This window comes from Macrobrachium nipponense, chromosome 27 (assembly GCF_015104395.2).
Source record: "Macrobrachium nipponense isolate FS-2020 chromosome 27, ASM1510439v2, whole genome shotgun sequence".
NCBI classification, from domain to species: Eukaryota; Metazoa; Arthropoda; class Malacostraca; order Decapoda; family Palaemonidae; genus Macrobrachium; species Macrobrachium nipponense.
Genome location: NC_087216.1, coordinates 42369544 through 42388062, shown reverse-complemented (window position 1 = coordinate 42388062; position 18519 = coordinate 42369544). Strand labels below are relative to the sequence as shown.

The following is an 18519-nucleotide window of genomic DNA, read 5'->3' as shown; positions in this document are numbered from 1 at the left end:
AACCAAGAAAAAACAAGAAAATATAGAGCAGAACGGCTTCCGCAGCATTCCATATCATTGAGCACATCGTGTAATTACTAAATGAAAAGAATACTATCTAGAGAATAGAGCGGGGCTTGCAACGCACATAGTAAATAATTATCATTCTTGTTGCTGCACAAGTCTCCGCGCTCACTAATCCGCAGTTTCCTTTCAACTCCTATTGCAGTTAAATAACACTTTGAATTTTGAATGCTAAAAAAACACACATACACGTACACTATATATATATATATATATATATATATATATATATATATATATATGTTTGTGTGTGTTTGTATGTATATAGCATATATATACATATAGTATACATATAATAAAATCCGAGGTGACAGAAGGGGAGACATGACACAGCCACCCACCCAAAGCAAACCAGTTTGCCCGCCCTGGATGGGGCGGGGTAGGTAGAGGAAAGGAAGGATAGAACAGACAGACTTTTACGCTCCTCCTGCAAACCTGTCTGTGTGCCCCTTGGTGGGGGGGGCGCGTGGTCGGTAGGGGATCGGGAGGGTAGGGGACACAGTAGCGCCGGGTTACAGCGCGCATAGTGCACGCTTCAATGAGCTCATATATAAGCATTCGTATTTTATTAGCAAGCCTGTATTCCCCATGGATATCACACGGAATGAAAGTAAAAACCTTATGGATCATCACAACTGTCGTTAATATTTTTTAAGATGTGATACATCTTAAAAAAATAAAGAGAGCAGAGCAATAAAAGTGTTGTTAGCAGCATATAAGACCTAATCTGAAAACACAGCAAAAACTCCTCCCACGGGCTTCCATGCACCAATGATGCACTGAACGGGATCTCTGACAGTTTAAGAGATGGCATTTAATCAGGTCTTATTCACGAACGGGACCTGTACTATACTACGCGCGAATTTCAAAAGTACGATATTAGCAGATGCCCTCACCTTAAGAATATTTCATAAACGAGATGAATACCAGTATGGCTGCCTAGGAAAATGCCACGGGCAATGTGAACAAAGCCAATTCCTGTTCCATGGACATCGCATGCCTGGAGGAAAATTCCGTGGCACAATCTCACTTGTGCCAAATTGATTCTAATTTTCGTGTCATGGCACAGTGACACCGTTGACGTCACCAAACCTCTAAATTGTTTGTTTCGGTTACTATGGAATTTTGCCTCTGAAGGCAAGAACAAATAATACAAGGAAATCAATATAGAGTACAAGATATGATGAGGAAGAGAGTTGACAGAAAAATTAAGAAAACAATGCGGCGCAACTAAACCCATAATTTGCAAGAGTAACAAAATGGAAATTCTTGGGTATACAATCCGCTCAATAACGCAGATATTCTTGTCGCAAATAAACAAGCTAACAGACACATTATACAATATTTCTCGTGTAAAATGAAAACGTGTGGCTGTGTTCTGAAGATATATATATATATATATATATATATATATATATATATATATATATATATATATGATCTGACTATGTTTCGCCACCTGTCTGTCTTCATGAACACCAAAAGTATTAATCTGAAAGGCAGATATATATATATATATATATATATATATATATATAATATATATATATATATATATATATATATATATATATTATATCTATATAACATAGATATATATATATATATATATATATATAATATAGTATATATATATATATATATATATATATATATATAATATATTATATCTATATATATATATATATATATATATATATATATATATATATATATATATATATATATATATATATATATATATATATATATATGTGTGTGTGTGTGTGTGTGTGTGTATACATATATATATATATATATATATATAATATATATATATACATACATCCTTCCACATACATACATCATACATACATACTACATTAACTACATATAATATATCCCATTCATCAATTATTATACATAAAGGTAAATCTCCACACAGTCAGATGTTCATTATTTCCGTACATGAACAGCAACAGACAATCGGAAAAGCTATCGAGGTTTGAAGTGCTTTTGTCCTGTGCTTTCCATATACTTTCGTCATGAAAGTAAATGGTCATGAATTTGTGAGTCCTCGATTGCGAAAAAAGTTTTGTCACGCAATACCCTGTGCTTGACGTTCAATGCTTCCTTTATGACTACAAATCTGTCAACTAAAGCGGTATTTTGAAAGTACCTGTAAATTTCTGATGTATAGTAAACTCATTGGTATCTGAGCCTTGAAATGTACGCAGTCCCAAAATACATTCTTATCGTGTGGTACATGAACGCACAAACACATGTACGGCGATATATGTATGTATATATATATATATATATATATATATATATATATATATATATATATATAGATATATATATATATATATATATATATATATATATATCTATATATATATATATATATATATATATATGTATGTGTGTGTGTGCGTGTGTGTGTATGTATGTGTGCATATACAAAGTACACTCTATAAAGTAAGCAAAAAAATATCATTAACATTATATATCTCTCTCTTGACCACCGCCTCAAAAAAGAGTGATCTAATCCCTCCAAGATATAGCGGGTGAATGTTTCTCAATTTCGCCCCTACTCCACTATTTCTTCTACTCGATTCCAACTCTTATCTCATCCAGGGGTCATAACAGTCTATCTTATATCGCTTCTACGCCTCTGTCTGACGAGGTTTCTTATATTGGCAGCTGAAACGTCTTCTACTTTCAACTGGTACACATGTCATGGTTCTTGGTTCTCTCCATTCTAGGATATAACTCCATGCGCAGTAACTGCACACACACACGTACAAACAAACAAACACACACACACACACATATATATATATATATATATATATATATATTATATATATTATATATATATATATATATATATATATATGTATATATTATATCTTTAAAAACATAAAATTAAATAGACAGATAGTCAGATGGATTGACAAAAGAACAGATGCAATATATGCGTAAGTAAAATCGTGCAAGAAGAAAATTCTTTAAAAAATATATCTACATGAATATATAATAGGCAAGGAATGAAGAGATACCGTAATTACAATTACAAGATTAGATCTAAATAAAAACTAGAAAGTGAAAATTTATTAATCTCGGTGGAATACCTGAGGTTTATACCAAATCATGACTTTGACATCACTCTAAAATAGTTGCAGTGACTCATGACCGTGCTATTTAACTATACTCGGTTTTTTTCATCTGTCCATCCGCCTGTGGTGTTTTTGTATGGTAACACTGCGTCCCGGGCTTTAGATAGTTACGCTAATTGTAAGTTTTAGGTAAATAAAAGGATATCTGGGTGTACATTTGTAACTGAAAAGTGTTTTAATAATTTACTGTATGCGAATTACACCGTTAATATTCGAAATAGGATATTATTGTAATCGTTGAATGTAAGCTGAATGTAACTATCTAAAGCCCGGGACGCAGTGTTACCATACAAAAACACCACAGGCGGATGAACAGATGAAAAAAAACATAGTAGTACTCATTGCAATCATAATAGTATGAATTTATTAACAAGAAATTATAGATTATTAAAAAAATACAGGTATTAACAAGAAATGATAGATTATCAGAAAATACAGGTATGCATTACCAACAAGAGTTTTAAGAACATATAGATTATAAAAAAATTAGTCTATCAATAAACAAATGAGAATAATTTACTTTCATACATACTACATACATGTGTATAAAGCCTTGCACAGCTCAGAGTAGGATCACCAACAATTACTTGGGAATATAATTAAAAAATCTTCCTATATCTGTATTTATAAACGTATGTCAATGCTTGTGTTTATCTCTGAACATTAACACATACTGAAGGTGTATATTCCAGTTAACGAGCAAGAAATCAGGGAACCAGTATTGAGTATGCATGAAAATATTCCCGTTGAGTCAACAAACCTATTAAGCTTCATTTAAGGCGGTGGCCTGATGAATACTGCACGGGGATTCAAACGACACTGAATGATCATCTTGGCCCTCAGTGCCATTCATCTCGAATCAGTGCCACGAGTCTGCCAGCATCACTCATAGGCACAGCGAGATGCTCTCACGGCAGAGTTACGATGAGGATTTGACGTCATTTCTGTTACTGGAACCAATAGTTTGGTTTTAAAAATTCGCTTTTCATGTGTTTTGAGTGAAGTTTCAAATCCTCCATACAAGAGGAAGAAGCCTGTAATGCAAGGTTCCAAGATTATTTAATAAAAGAAAAAAAACATAGTCACTAAGTTGGGATCTAACATCAGCTTAACAAACCTGTGTCGGCAGAGATCAAAGTTGGGTTTCGTAAAACTATGAGTAGTTCTTATGGGGTTTCATAAACATATATGATTGAGTTCTGAAAGGGGTTTATTAATCTGTTTTGATGAAGATCTGAATGGGACTTCGGAAATCTTTCATTGATACAGAAGAAGTGGAATTAAAATTCTTTTTTGATGACTGGTCTAAGAAATGTTTTGCGAGGTTTACTATTCCTCTGTTGAGGGTCCGTGAGGGTTTACAACCTGGGTTAACTGAATTCTGAGAGACCTACTAAACACCAACACTGACACAGCAGTTCTCAGCGGAATCTGGAGTGGAAAGTGCTAATAGTTGCCAACTATGTCACGAAATTTTTTCAGAGTAGGCTTATCTGATATATATATATGCAGATCAATTTCCACAGAAATACAAACAAAGCAGGAAAAACGGCTTACTCAACGTCAAATCCTTTTCATATTTCTCTTCTTAAGTATATAAGTTGCCTTAATTCCCATAATATGTCTATATCTTTGCAATCACGTTCTCTCATTCTCGTCCAGATTATGACACTCAAACAAGTGAAGTTTATCCATTCTAACATATAAAACACATAACAATAAATTATCTTTAATAGAAATTTTCCATAGGGTGTAACAAAAATTATAAGCGCACGAAAAAATATAAACCAAAGCAGGAGTCGTTATCCCTGTAATCGTTAGAGGAGGAGCATCCTGAGTAGGACAGCATCGGGCTAACTCTTTGTCTGAAGCGTCTCAGTAATTGTGGCAAGAAACCCGGTAAAATGACGTCAAGGAATGAGGAGTGGAGCGTGAATTTTATTTAACAAGAAAGAAAGGTCCTAACACCTCCAAAAGCATCGTGTTAACGCCAAAGACATTGCACGAACCGAGACCAGTTTGTTTTCATGAAGTTTGAGTATGGATGAAAATAGTGTTCCACGTCAGCTGAAAAAGGAGCAAGGGATCGCAGTTGAAAATATAATGAATGAGATTAAAGGAGCAAGGGATCGCCGTTGCAAATATAATGAATGAGATTAAAGGAGCAAGGGATCGCAGTTGCAAATATAATGAATGAGATTAAATCATGAGGAAAATTAGATGGTACATAGCTTAGTAAGACACTCCACATACATATTCAAGAGAATATGATGAGTAGTTTCATAAATGCTTTCATATAATATATGATATAAAATTAACAAAAGTAACCAGAACAAAGATTAATAAACAAAATTTTAAAATATTCAGCTCAAAGAAGAACCCATAACTTGTTATTCCAGCTTTGAGGAATATTGCATTTACTTGACTTGTTATTCCTGCTTTGAGGAATGCTGCATTTACTTGACTTGTTATTCCTGCTTTGAGGAATGCTGCATTTACTTAACTTGTTATTCCTGCTGTGAGGAATGCTGCATTTACTTAACTTGTTATTCCTGCTTTGAGGAATGCTTTATTTACTTAACTTGTTATTCCTGCTGTGAGGAATGCTGCATTTACTTAACTTGTTATTCCTGCTTTGAGGAATGCTGCATTTACTTAACTTGTTATTCCTGCTTTGAGGAATGCTGCATTTACTTGACTTGTTATTCCTGCTGTGAGGAATGCTGCATTTACTTAACTTGTTATTCCTGCTTTGAGGAAAGCTGCATTTACTTGACTTGTTATTCCTGCTGTGAGGAATGCTGCATTTACTTAACTTGTTATTCCTGCTGTGAGGAATGCTGCATTTACTTAACTTGTTATTCCTGCTTTGAGGAAAGCTGCATTTACTTGACTTGTTATTCCTGCTTTGAGGAATGCTGCATTTACTTAACTTGTTATTCCTGCTGTGAGGAATGCTGCATTTACTTAACTTGTTATTCCTGCTTTGAGGAATGCTGCATTTACTTAACTTGTTATTCCTGCTTTGGGGAATGCTGCATTTACTTAACTTGTTATTCCTGCTGTGAGGAATGCTGCATTTACTTAACTTGTTATTCCTGCTGTGAGGAATGCTGCATTTACTTAACTTGTTATTCCTGCTGTGAGGAATGCTGCATTTACTTAACTTGTTATTCCTGCTTTGGGGAATGCTGCATTTACTTAACTTGTTATTGCTGCTTTGAGGAATGCTGCATTTGCTTAACATTTCCCGAGGCCTTGGGAACAGGAACCTTGAAGCCTTTATTTAGGCCAGATCTGGCTGCTGAGGAAAAAGGAAATGAAACTTGATCAATCAATCACCAGGGAAACGAAGAGCCAGCCTCTGAAAAATCAAAGGAAACGGAAAAATGAGGTAGACAATTTATAAAAGGTGGCAGTAGCTTTTTTAAAAGTTATACTTTTAAAAATTCACACTCAGAGTTAAAGAATGCATCTAAGAGCAAACTTTCATACTGTCCATTATTATCCCCAGTTGCATAAGGGTACCAGCACCTGCTGAAGCCAAGGAAATGGGTTTGGGCATAGAAAAATTCATGCCTAATGATTTGCTGAAAAACCAGAAGGCGGTACCCGTCTGAAGCCCATTTCCCAAAGAAAGAAATAACAAGTAAAAAGTGCGCCGAAGAAACTTCGGCGCAGTCGAGTTTTCTGTACAGCGTATACTCAAAGCAAACAAAAATAGATTTATCTTTCCGTGGTCTCAGTATAATGCCGTATGAGCCGCAGTCCATGAAACTTTAACCACTACCCGGTGGTGGCCTGTCCTATATCGTTGCCAGACACACATTATGGCTAATTTTAATCTTCAATAAAATATAAAAAAAAAAAACTACTGAGGCTAGAAGGTTGCAAGTTGGTTTGTTTGATGATTGGACGGTGGAAGATCAACATACCAATTTGCAGCCCTCGAGCCTCTGTAGTTTTTAAGATCTGGGGGCGGACAGAAAAAGTGCGGACGGACAGACAAATAGCCACCTCAGTACTTTTCTTTTAAAGAAAATTAAAAGGAGCATGTCAAAAAAAAAACTGCTGGTTACTTGGTTGAAGGCTTTGGGCAAGATGCTAAAAGGTTAACAGAAAATGTGAGTGAGAGTGTGAGAGTCTGAAAAATCACTGCTGGCAATAAAATCTATAAGCGCCCGTTATTATTATTCATTAAGTAGCAAATCAGGCGAAATAGCATACATAAAAGGCAAACCTGAAAAGTTTTACACTAAATACACCAATGTTCGAATATGACCATGAACAGCAACATTGGTAAAAATATTACACAGTATTGCAAAATCTGCAAAATTATATGCGGGAAGCAATGATAATGATTTTCAGAGAAAGCCGGACATGGAGGCAGTTCTGCCAGAAAAGCTCCTCTCGCTGGAGCTGTTAAATAACCTCTGACAGTTGATATCAGCAACGATATTTGGCTCTTCCGATACTGGAACGACTCTCTCGGTTCTTTATGTAAGGTTTGGTTAGCCTTTCAGATGTGTAAGGAAACGCAAAGGATAATGCATTTCAAAGACTGCCCCGTCTTTAGTTGGTGAGATATGAATGCCTGCAAAACAGTGCACTAAAAGACATAAGCCCCAATATCACATACTAAGTAGCAAAACCTACTAAATAAGATAGCCAACAGCAAAATATACAATATGTTATAATACACAGCAAAATCTGTCAAGTATTACTTTTTATTACAAAATCTAATAAACCGTAGACTAACCAACCAAAGCTGGAACGCTATACACTTTAGCGCTTAAGCAGCAAAACTATATACTAAATTATCCAATTTGGAAAACCCCGCCAGGGAACACAAGGATCTGCAACGCTATTAAAAAACACCAATGTAAGCTCCCCTGTACAGTCGAGTGCCAAATCTGTGTTTATTTCATTACGTTGGTTGGAACCTCAAGATAAATTCGGCAATTTCATAATCTGAATCAAGTTAAGCAGAAATCGAGTTTCGCTGCCTAATTCTGCTGTCCGAGCCACTCGGGATAATTGTCGATGATAATGAGGAACACGAATTCCACAGAAATTTTCAAGGTGATTGTGAAAATTAGGTCATATCTCTCTCTCTCTCTCTCTCTCTCTCTCTCTCTCTCTCTCTCTCTCTCTCTCTCTCTCTCCCCGAGAAGTTATATAAGTAGGCGCTCGTTAAAAAAAAGTATTTTTGGATGCTCACGCATAATCTCTATATATACGTGTATATAATATAAGTTTTATAAAAAATATCTAAGAATCTATAATATATTCTAAGAGCGTTAATATCGTTTTCTAAATTACTTGTTAAACATCATTCTCATTTTCTGAGCAATATGAAAATTATAATTTTACTGTACATATACTATGTTATACTTTGAATCATTTACTTTCGTTTTCCACATTAACTATTAAACCAATCGTAATTCTACGCATCCTCAAGGATATTCTAGTAAGAATAATACCAATCCCACAGCTATCTATCTACTTATGTATCTATATATATATAGATATATATATATATATATATATATATATATATATATATATATATATATATATATATATATTATATATATATATTTATATATATATATATAGTATATATATATATATATATATATATATATATATATTATATATATATATAGTATATATATATATATATATATATATATATATATATATATATATATGTGTGTGTGTGTGTGTGTGTGTGTGTGTGTGCGTGTGTGATACATACTATAGCACATATACATTCGTATTCTGCTATGAATGCCAACACACACACACTCACATATATATATATATATATATATATGTATATATATATATATATATATATATATATATATATATATACAAACACTTGTATTCTAGTATGAACACCAATGCGACAACTAATTACATTGTTTGACCTTCCTTATGATAACTTATTAAATAACTCTGAACTCACACAACTGATTGCAGGAGGCTCCGGATATCCGATGGCAGGCTCCACGCAATTTGCACCGCGATGCTTAAGCAGAGCCAGGAGCCAGCCCAATCCATCATCCGAGATTTCATCAGGAAACACCTAATGGAAATTTAATCTAATTTTCTCTGCGTACCGCTCGACCTGACGGGGAATCCCCGAGTTCCTCCCTTAGATCTGAGTCGAACTGTTGTGCAAGACCACTGCGCAGTTTTCCTGGATCACTATCATTAGTGTTTCAAGTACCGTGGCTTCAAAAAAAAGAAGAAATTCATATATATATATATAATATATATATATATATATATATATATATAAAAAAGAGAGAGAGAGAGAGAGAGAGAGAGAGAGAGAGAGAGAGAGAGAGAGAGAGAGAGGAAATTTACGGAATGGCACTCTCTCTCATGCAAACACTCAAACATTATTTATATATATATATATATATATATATATATATATATATATATATATATATATATATATATAATATTATTATATAATATATATATATAGATATAGGAGAGAGAGAGAGAGAGAGAGAGAGAGAGAGAGAGAGAGAGAGAGAGAGAGAGAGAGCGTATTGTATTTGCATGAGTATAATTATACAAACATATGTAAAGGTATACTCCAAATTGCTGAAAAAATGTCACAGTGCGCATGAGTGCACGGATGAATATACAGAAGTACGTGACTTCTTGTTAAAATTTTAACTTTCCAAGAACACCCCTTCCAGCAATTATCAAAAATCTCTCTCTCTCTCTCTCTCTCTCTCTCTCTCTCTCTCTCTCTCTCTCTCTCTCTCTCTGTGTTACATATCCACATTAAAATCAGTTGGTCACATGCCAAGCACTAATCCCAGGAAACGTATGTATCGGCAACATTTATCCATTATATCTGACACTTGTTCCGGATACGTAGGTAGAGGCAACATTAATATCTTATTTCTGGCATTTGTTCTAAGGAAACTCTTCGAATACAGACAAGAGTTTCTCGATATAACTTGAGAAATACACATGTGAAAGATTTTCTGCACACCTTTTACTTCTTACCGAAATTTAGTATTCTTTACTGGAATTCAAATGACACATGAAAAATAAGATTTTCTTTGTCATTGTATGATGCGACTTATTTGCGTACCCATAAATGTACATTATTCTTAAAGAATAGCCTACAGACAGACAACATCCGAAAAAAAAAATCTGGCTTTACCAGAAGACTTAGTTTTATTGCAAGAATATAGAATATGACGACTTTAGCATATTTAATTTCCTCCCATAATAAGGGTGGTGACCAACTCGTAAATTAGTGAATGAAAGTAGTTGGCCACGAAGTTTGGAGATATATATTGAACGCAGTGAAAACAAAAACTCTACAAATTCCTGAAAAACAAAATGAAAGCGTTTATGAATTGCAACAATTGCCAATCAACGCAATGGATTGTTAAAATTGAGGTACATATCAAGGCATGCAAAGCGAAAACTTCAAGGAGGTGAGTCAGACCTGGAAATTCACTGTTGAAAAACACCTGCCGATGACGACGGTGTCCGTCAGTTCAGAAAATGAGCGAACAGGTCACGACTCTTTTAACAAGAAATAAAATGTGCTATGTCATGGTTTCATGTAAATATTAGATAGTTTTGGTTACTACTTGAGTGTGATGGATGGCTTTATTCAGAAAGGAAGAAACTGGAAATGAAACATTATGCCAAATGATGAAGGAGAGAAAAGGTTGCCCAAATGATTTTTGTATACTGGCGAAACTCATTCCTTGGTCATCAAAGCGAAACTAAAGAGAGGGGAAATCTGTGAAAAGAACTTCTCGGATGATTGCAAAGGATCAAAATCCAAAATCCGGCGAACAATTCAAGAAGGACCACCAAAGCTGCATCAGTCACTCGTGAACAAGCGGAAGCTAAAAGTCCAAAAGAAATGGAAGGATCTCAAATATTTGCACGTTTAAGGAAATTTGTAAGGGAATAAAACAGCATATTGAATAATGAGGAAAGTTGACGTTAATTTAAATTGTGTGAAGCGTTCAGAATAATCGTGTGAACATTTATGCATATACACAAACATACGAACACAAACAATATATATATATATATATATATATATATATATATATATATATATATATATATATATGTATATATTATATATATAATATATATATATATAAAGAAATGAAAAATATCTTAACACAACAGATGATTTATCTAAAGAAAAGATCGTGGTAAGAAGTGGGCAATCTCTCAGGCAGTTTCCATTCTCACTCACTCGATCTCAGACAAACTCGACGCATACTGTTAACCAAACCCAATTCTTTAATTGAAAGATGACGCAGAAGTCACTTGAGAAAGCATAAAGGTCAAATAGTAATGATTAACCCATGATAACACTACTAATAAAATAAAAATGAATAGCAACCCCAAATAAGTGGAACATAGTGTTCTGGATATATCACGATGGCGAGGTGTGTCAAACATTTAAAGAGAATTGGCAACGTGCTTAGGTTCCATAAGGTTTAGTAGCAATGCGAGCTAAGTGTCAACGTTGTCAGATACAATGTCCCCGACCGAAAATAACTACGTCAACAGCATATCGTTGTGCCATAGCTACTTCGTTGCTCGAATGTCTATGGGTCTTCACAAATTCTTTTCATCTATGCAATACGGAGAGTATTACGTTATATTCAGTCCATTCCTTTGCAATAATATTTTCCACTTTCCACTTAAATTTCACATCAAAGATTCATATACATGATTATGTATAACTTTTATTATAATGCCACTATCTTAATTATAATATCCCAGATGCTCGGCCCCCACAAATGTGGTCCCCACATGATAGCACCATATCATATGTGGAGCATCGACAAATGAAGCGATTAAGGCTGAAAACAAATAAGTAAAATCATGCTAAAGAGGATACACCAAGCAAGAGCATTTATGCACACATTCATTTTAAAGAGCATCCGAAAACCAAAAAATGATCTAGCAAGTGGAGTTCAATAACGTACAATAACTCAAGTTACTGAACAAACAAAAGAAAACATGACATTGAACTGCTGATAATATTGAAATATTATAATAAGAATGTAATTAATCATATCACTGAAACTGAGAGAATATACATATACAAGTATTAATAACATAAAAAGGTTGAATAATGAATAAACGAATATAGCAATGAGTAAACAAGCATAAGGAATGCAGTGTACAAATTATGTAACAAAACTCATATTGGTTAAGGCAAAGTTTCAATATCATGTTTTGTTTTGTTTGTTCATTAACTTGAGTTATTGTATATTACTGAACACCACTTGGCAAATCATTTTCAAATAAAAGTTCATCGTCTACAAAAGAACATTAAATATGGAAAAATCAAATCCGATATTATTCCTCAAATGAATGTGAAATTACTGAAACCCTTTTAAGAACGTATGCTTTTACGGTAATTACTCAATTCCAGCACTTTTGTCAGTCTATAAAAATATTAAGTTTCAGCGATTTCTAGACACAAACTGGTGTTGGCCGGACACCTCTTCAAGCATCAAAGTTCAGTGAACCATGATGATGGCTTGACAATACGTATGCCCCTGACGGCGTCAGCTTAACGTAAACTGTTCTCTTTTCGATGCTCCGTGTTTTTTTTTTTTTTTTTTTTTTTTTTTTTTTACTTACATCCTGTACTTTCCTTCGTTGTTTTTACACAACTCCTGTCATTCTTACATTCTTGTCGCGGACACACAGAATACTATATTATGATATTATATATATGTATATATATATATACTATATATATTATATATATATATATATATATATATATATATATATATATAGATATATAATGAGACAGACAGACAGGCAGGCACACAGAGCGGTCGATGCCAGTTTTATCATGTCATATTAATATTCATAGATTTGTAAATTTCCTGCATTAGATGAAATCAGTCCTGGAGCTTGCGAAAACCCTATTAAGCCCAGTGTCTCACTGGGTATCGTAACCCTTGAGGGGAAAGACGATAAGAGACGACAGGGGTCTCTGGCTGACCCTTAAGGGCCGAGAGATAAGGGATACCGACTCCACTCTACTCTTCACATCTTGGAAAAGAAAACTGGTCCGAAAAAAGCATGATTAAAACCAGTCCACTGAACATTGAGTTTTCTTTGAAAGAAAATCGTCTGCAATGAAAAGAAATAAAGCTGAAGCATCGCACGAGTGTTCCTCTTGCGTTTCTAACCATTCAGACAAACAAAACGTCGCCATTTTGGAAGTTCCCTCCTGTTATTTCGTCTTTCCCACCTCCAGCGATTTTCAACCGCCGACGCTTCTTGACTCTATACAACTCCATTCTTCTTCTTCTCCTCCTCGTTGTTCAGTTTCTATAGTTTCTTTTTTTTTCTTATTACTGTAATCTTCTTTGCATTAGTTATTCTCTCTTTCATGTTCCATATCTACTCACGTTTGTTATTTTCCTCCTTGTCTCGTAGGTGTCCTTCTCCCCTCCGCCCTCTTCTTCAACTTTTCCTTCTGCAGAGCAACTCATTATTTCTTAAAATTCAAAACCCCTTCCTTTTCTTCTTATCTCGTTCCTTCTTCGTCAGAAAATCCTGCAAAAGTCAGGCTTTAAGATTTTATCGGACATTTCCTTCCCGAAAAATACTTGGATTTTTTTGTATTTTACTTTATTTTCTCCAAGGAACCAAGCCATCCGGCCTTGTCAACATTTTCCGCAAGGTTGAACTCAATCTTGCTTTTGTCAATACAGCAGTCTTATTTTGGCCTGCGTTATCTTTCTGGAGTGCTCTTTCAGCCAAAGAAAGAAATATATATACATATATATATCTATATATATATATATATATATATATATATATATATATATATATATATATATATATATAATATATGTATATTATATATATATATATATATATTATATATGTGTGTGTGTGTGTGTGTGTGTGTGTGTGTGTGTGTGTGTGTGTGTATTGTATATGTATAGTTTCTATATCTACCTTCCCGGTTAACAGTAACTACCGCTTGAAAAAAGTACTACGCCCTGCCTAGAAATATTTTATGGTGTTCAACACTTCCTGGTGATTATTCTTCTAAACACTGACCAAACTCAATATGTGCCTTCTGTCTGTGTATATGTGTGGGGGCGGGTGTTCGTACTGATAAAATAGCACGTCGAATGCTAATCTAAGTCATAGTCTAAGTCAGGGGTCTCCAAACTTTTCAATGTAAGGGCCACATTATATATTTCCCACATTTATGCGGGCCAAAGGAAAAATAAAAGAAAAAAAAACAAATCAGTGCCAGTAATTTAATTTCCTCAAATATTAGAGTATAAACATGAAAAAATTAAAACACATCTTGTTGGAAATAATCAGGGTAAAGTAAATAGATTCCTGCCTTTAGTTTTATGCAACCAAATTAGTGTGACGAATGATACTGACGTTTTGACTTAAAAATTTCATTGAAATCAGGTTCCAGATTAGATGGGCCAATTGTAAGAATTGATTTCAAATGATCATCAGACAAATTTGCTCGATAGTTAGATTTCACATACTTCGTTTTGGAAAATGTTTGTTCACACAAGTATGTTGTACCAAAAATGGACACAAAACTACAAGCAAACATTCTTTGGCGGGCCGGATGAAATTATGTGGCGGGCCTGATGTGGCCCGCGGGCCATAGTTTGGAGAGCCCTGGTCTGAGTCATAAGCTACAGTAGATTCACATCAACCGTGCAATTGATGTCTAGGCCACTCCCTTACGACGCTCCTGATTGGCAGTTGATAAGCCCATCACAAGGCTGGAAACTCTCAGTCTCTCGAGAGAGTTCACATAGGTAGGATCTATGTTCCACCTCTCCTGAGGGATACGTCTTTCAGGAGAGGTGGAACATACATACTGCCTGTGAACTCTTTCGAGAGACAGAGTTTCCAGCCCTGTGACTGGCTTATCAACAGCCAATCAGGAGCGTCGTGAGGGACTGGCCTAGACATCAAATGCACGGTTGATGTGAATCTACTATAGCAAGTAATTAACCTGGCTTCCCATAAGTCGATCCTTACAAGTTCATTTAATTTTACAAATACCGAAATTCATTCTCATCACAATCATTTAAATAAAACTTTGTAACTTTGCATTTTCTGTTCGTTTTCATAATAATAATAACAAAATAACAGAAGCAGACAATCATGTAACTGGCAGGTAGTCGATTGTGGTGTGCAGCAACATGGATGGAGGAGGGAGAGGGGGTGCAGCCTCATTTACAGAAACTAGCTCGGAACCGGAAGGGAGGCAAGAGCCCCTTTGAGGCTTCCTTTCCAGTCAGACAGTGGACAAAGTCGCCATATTTTTCCTGGTTTGGAAACTCTCGTGTAACTGGAAAATCTGGTGCAAAATAGCTGCCAGATTCGCAATGCATAATATTCGGGTGTGAAATGAAATGAAAATCGTTTAGACAGCCTGTTTGTTCACCACATGAAAAGAGCAATGTTTCATCAAGTTAATTCAAGCATGGCCATTTTTTTTATAAAAGTCCATTTGAGAATGATATAACAGTAACAATATTCAAACTTTAAGCATGAAATAAAATGGGATAATATTAATACATAAATTTTAACTTCATAACAGCCTAAAAAGAAACAATATCTAAAGGAGATTCATTCCAATTAAAAAAAAAATTGAAAAATTCTGTTTGAGCATGAAATGAAACAAAATAAATATTACCAAAAATAAATATAACCAAGATAAGCACATATAGGTTTTAGCATAAATTAATGTATATATATATCTTAATATATAATATATATATATATTCTAAAAAAATATATATTTTAATACAAAAGAAATAAAATGAATATTTTAAAAAAATCCGTTTGAGTACTCAGAAAATGTATATCATATATATATATATATATATATATGTTATATATATATATATATATATATATATATATCTATATATATACATTTTTCTGAGTACTCAAACGGATTTTTTAAAATATTCATTTTATTTCTTTTGTATTATAATTATATATAGAATATATATATTTATATATATATATATATATATATATATATATATTCTATATATATAGATATATAGAATGTATATATATTATAAATTATTTTTCAAACTTTTTTTTTTTAACTGGAATATATATATATATATATTATATATTATATATATATATATATAATATATATATATATATATTAATATATTATATATGATCTATATATATATATATAATATATATATATCTATATATATATTATGTATATATATTATATATATATATATATATATATTATATTCCAGTTAAAAAAAAAACAAAAAAAGTTTTAAAAAATATTTAAAAAGCAACGCAATAAAAAAAATCTGTTGAGCATGATATGAAACAAAATAAATTTATACCAAAAATAAATATAAACCAAGATAACCCCCCCCCCCCCCGCACATATAGGTTTAAGTATAAATTAATGTATATATATATATATATATATATATATATATATATATATATATATATATAATATATAATATATATAATATATATAATCTATATATAATTATAATACAAAAGAAATAAAAAGACTAATTTAAAAAATCCGTTTTAGTGCTCATAAAAAAGTATATATATAAATATATGTATATATATATATATATATATATATATATATATATATATATATATATATATATATATATATATATATATATTATATATATATAAAGTAAGTCATTTAAAGCATGAAATAAAAAGAAAGCAATATTTAAGCATTATCGCAGCGAGGGATACACACCATGAAATTAAATGGACGTCTGGGTGGAAACAATCCTTGTGCCAAATTCTGAACGCGTCGTCGTCTGAGAGCAGTAAAACGAAGTATCTTACCGAGTTACAAATCTGAAGGCGGGTCGCTCTAGCCGACGACATAGGTGCGGGGGGGGGGGGGGGGTGGGGGGGGTGGGGGAGGGGGGGGGGGGGGGGGGGGGGGGGGGGGGGGGGGGGGGGGGGGTGGGGGGGGGGGGGGGGAGGGGGGGAGGGAGATAGCGCAACCAATGCATGGCCAGGAATGGATAAAGGGGAGGGTGTAAAAGAACAGCCTGTATGCATGTAAGCATACATACATTCAAATGCGATCATTTCACATACCAAAGTCGTGGATTGTGACCTTGTATATAAATGAAGGCTGGAGTTCATATATACATCCCTGCCTTGTATAGAACATATAAAACTTGATACAGCGGTAACAGGTGCACTACATTACAAACAGATGCAGATATATTAACATTAAACAAACTCAACAAAATGCAAATATATTTAAAAAGTGGAAAGTAAATGTAAATATAATCGGAAAAACAGAAAATATAGAACATATCCCTTGCACACTTCCGAAAATATTTTGGTACATAAATCATATATTTCTTGTCATATAAGAAAGCTTATTAGTAACGTCATAAATTTAAGGTAAATGATACATCAATATAAAACAAACATGAATATGTACATTACAATCAATATAAATATACAAAACAATAAAAAAACCAAAACAGTTACCTTACAAGGTTGTACTGACTCTCGACACTCGATGACTTCACTCACCTGAAATGAAGAATAGAAAGTCAGAATAACCAAACAAAACACTGATAGGAATGCAATGGGAATGTTCAGTGTCATTAATAAGTCACCTTCGAATAACCGCAATCGGAATAAATAATAAGGATGAAAGAAGAAGGGGGACAACGAGAGAGAGAAAAGAAGATGGGAGACCCCAACCACAAAGCATCTCGTCATCTCCAAGAGGCCGAATGTTGTTAGACAAAGAGAATTGGAGCTCGGAGCCCTGGCTCAAAGCATGAGCTGGCTCTCCTCAAAGGATGTGCAGGAGGAAGGCCACATACAGGACGATGAGGGGAAGTATAAGGGAAGACAAAGGGAAGGAGAGAGAACAGGGAAGAGGGGAGATGAAGAGTAGAAGTGTATTGCTTTTTCAGCCTTTCCGACGACCCCTTGCTTGGACAGTTGCCAAACCCCTTTATTTCCCCTTAGCTAACCCCTCCTTCTCTCTCTCTCTCTCTCTCTCTCTTGCAGGATTTTGCTCTCCTTGTTTCTATTGACCTGATGTTTGGATTAAAGTTTACCTCTCTCTCTCTCTCTCTCTCTGACTGCCTCTATGCTTAGCAAATTGAGGGTTTCGGACTCTCTCTCTCTTCTCTCTCTCAGGAAGGGTTTTTTAATTATAACATCACACTATCACTCAGAAAATTTCGTT

At 34.0% G+C, this 18519-nt stretch overlaps 1 protein-coding gene across 3 annotated transcripts in view; it reads right to left on the bottom strand.

Moving 5' to 3' along the window:
* Nucleotides 1-18519, bottom strand: part of LOC135201055 (centrosomal protein of 104 kDa-like) — a 458443-nt gene that overhangs the window by 411008 nt on the left and 28916 nt on the right. The gene's annotated exons all lie outside the window — the stretch shown is intronic.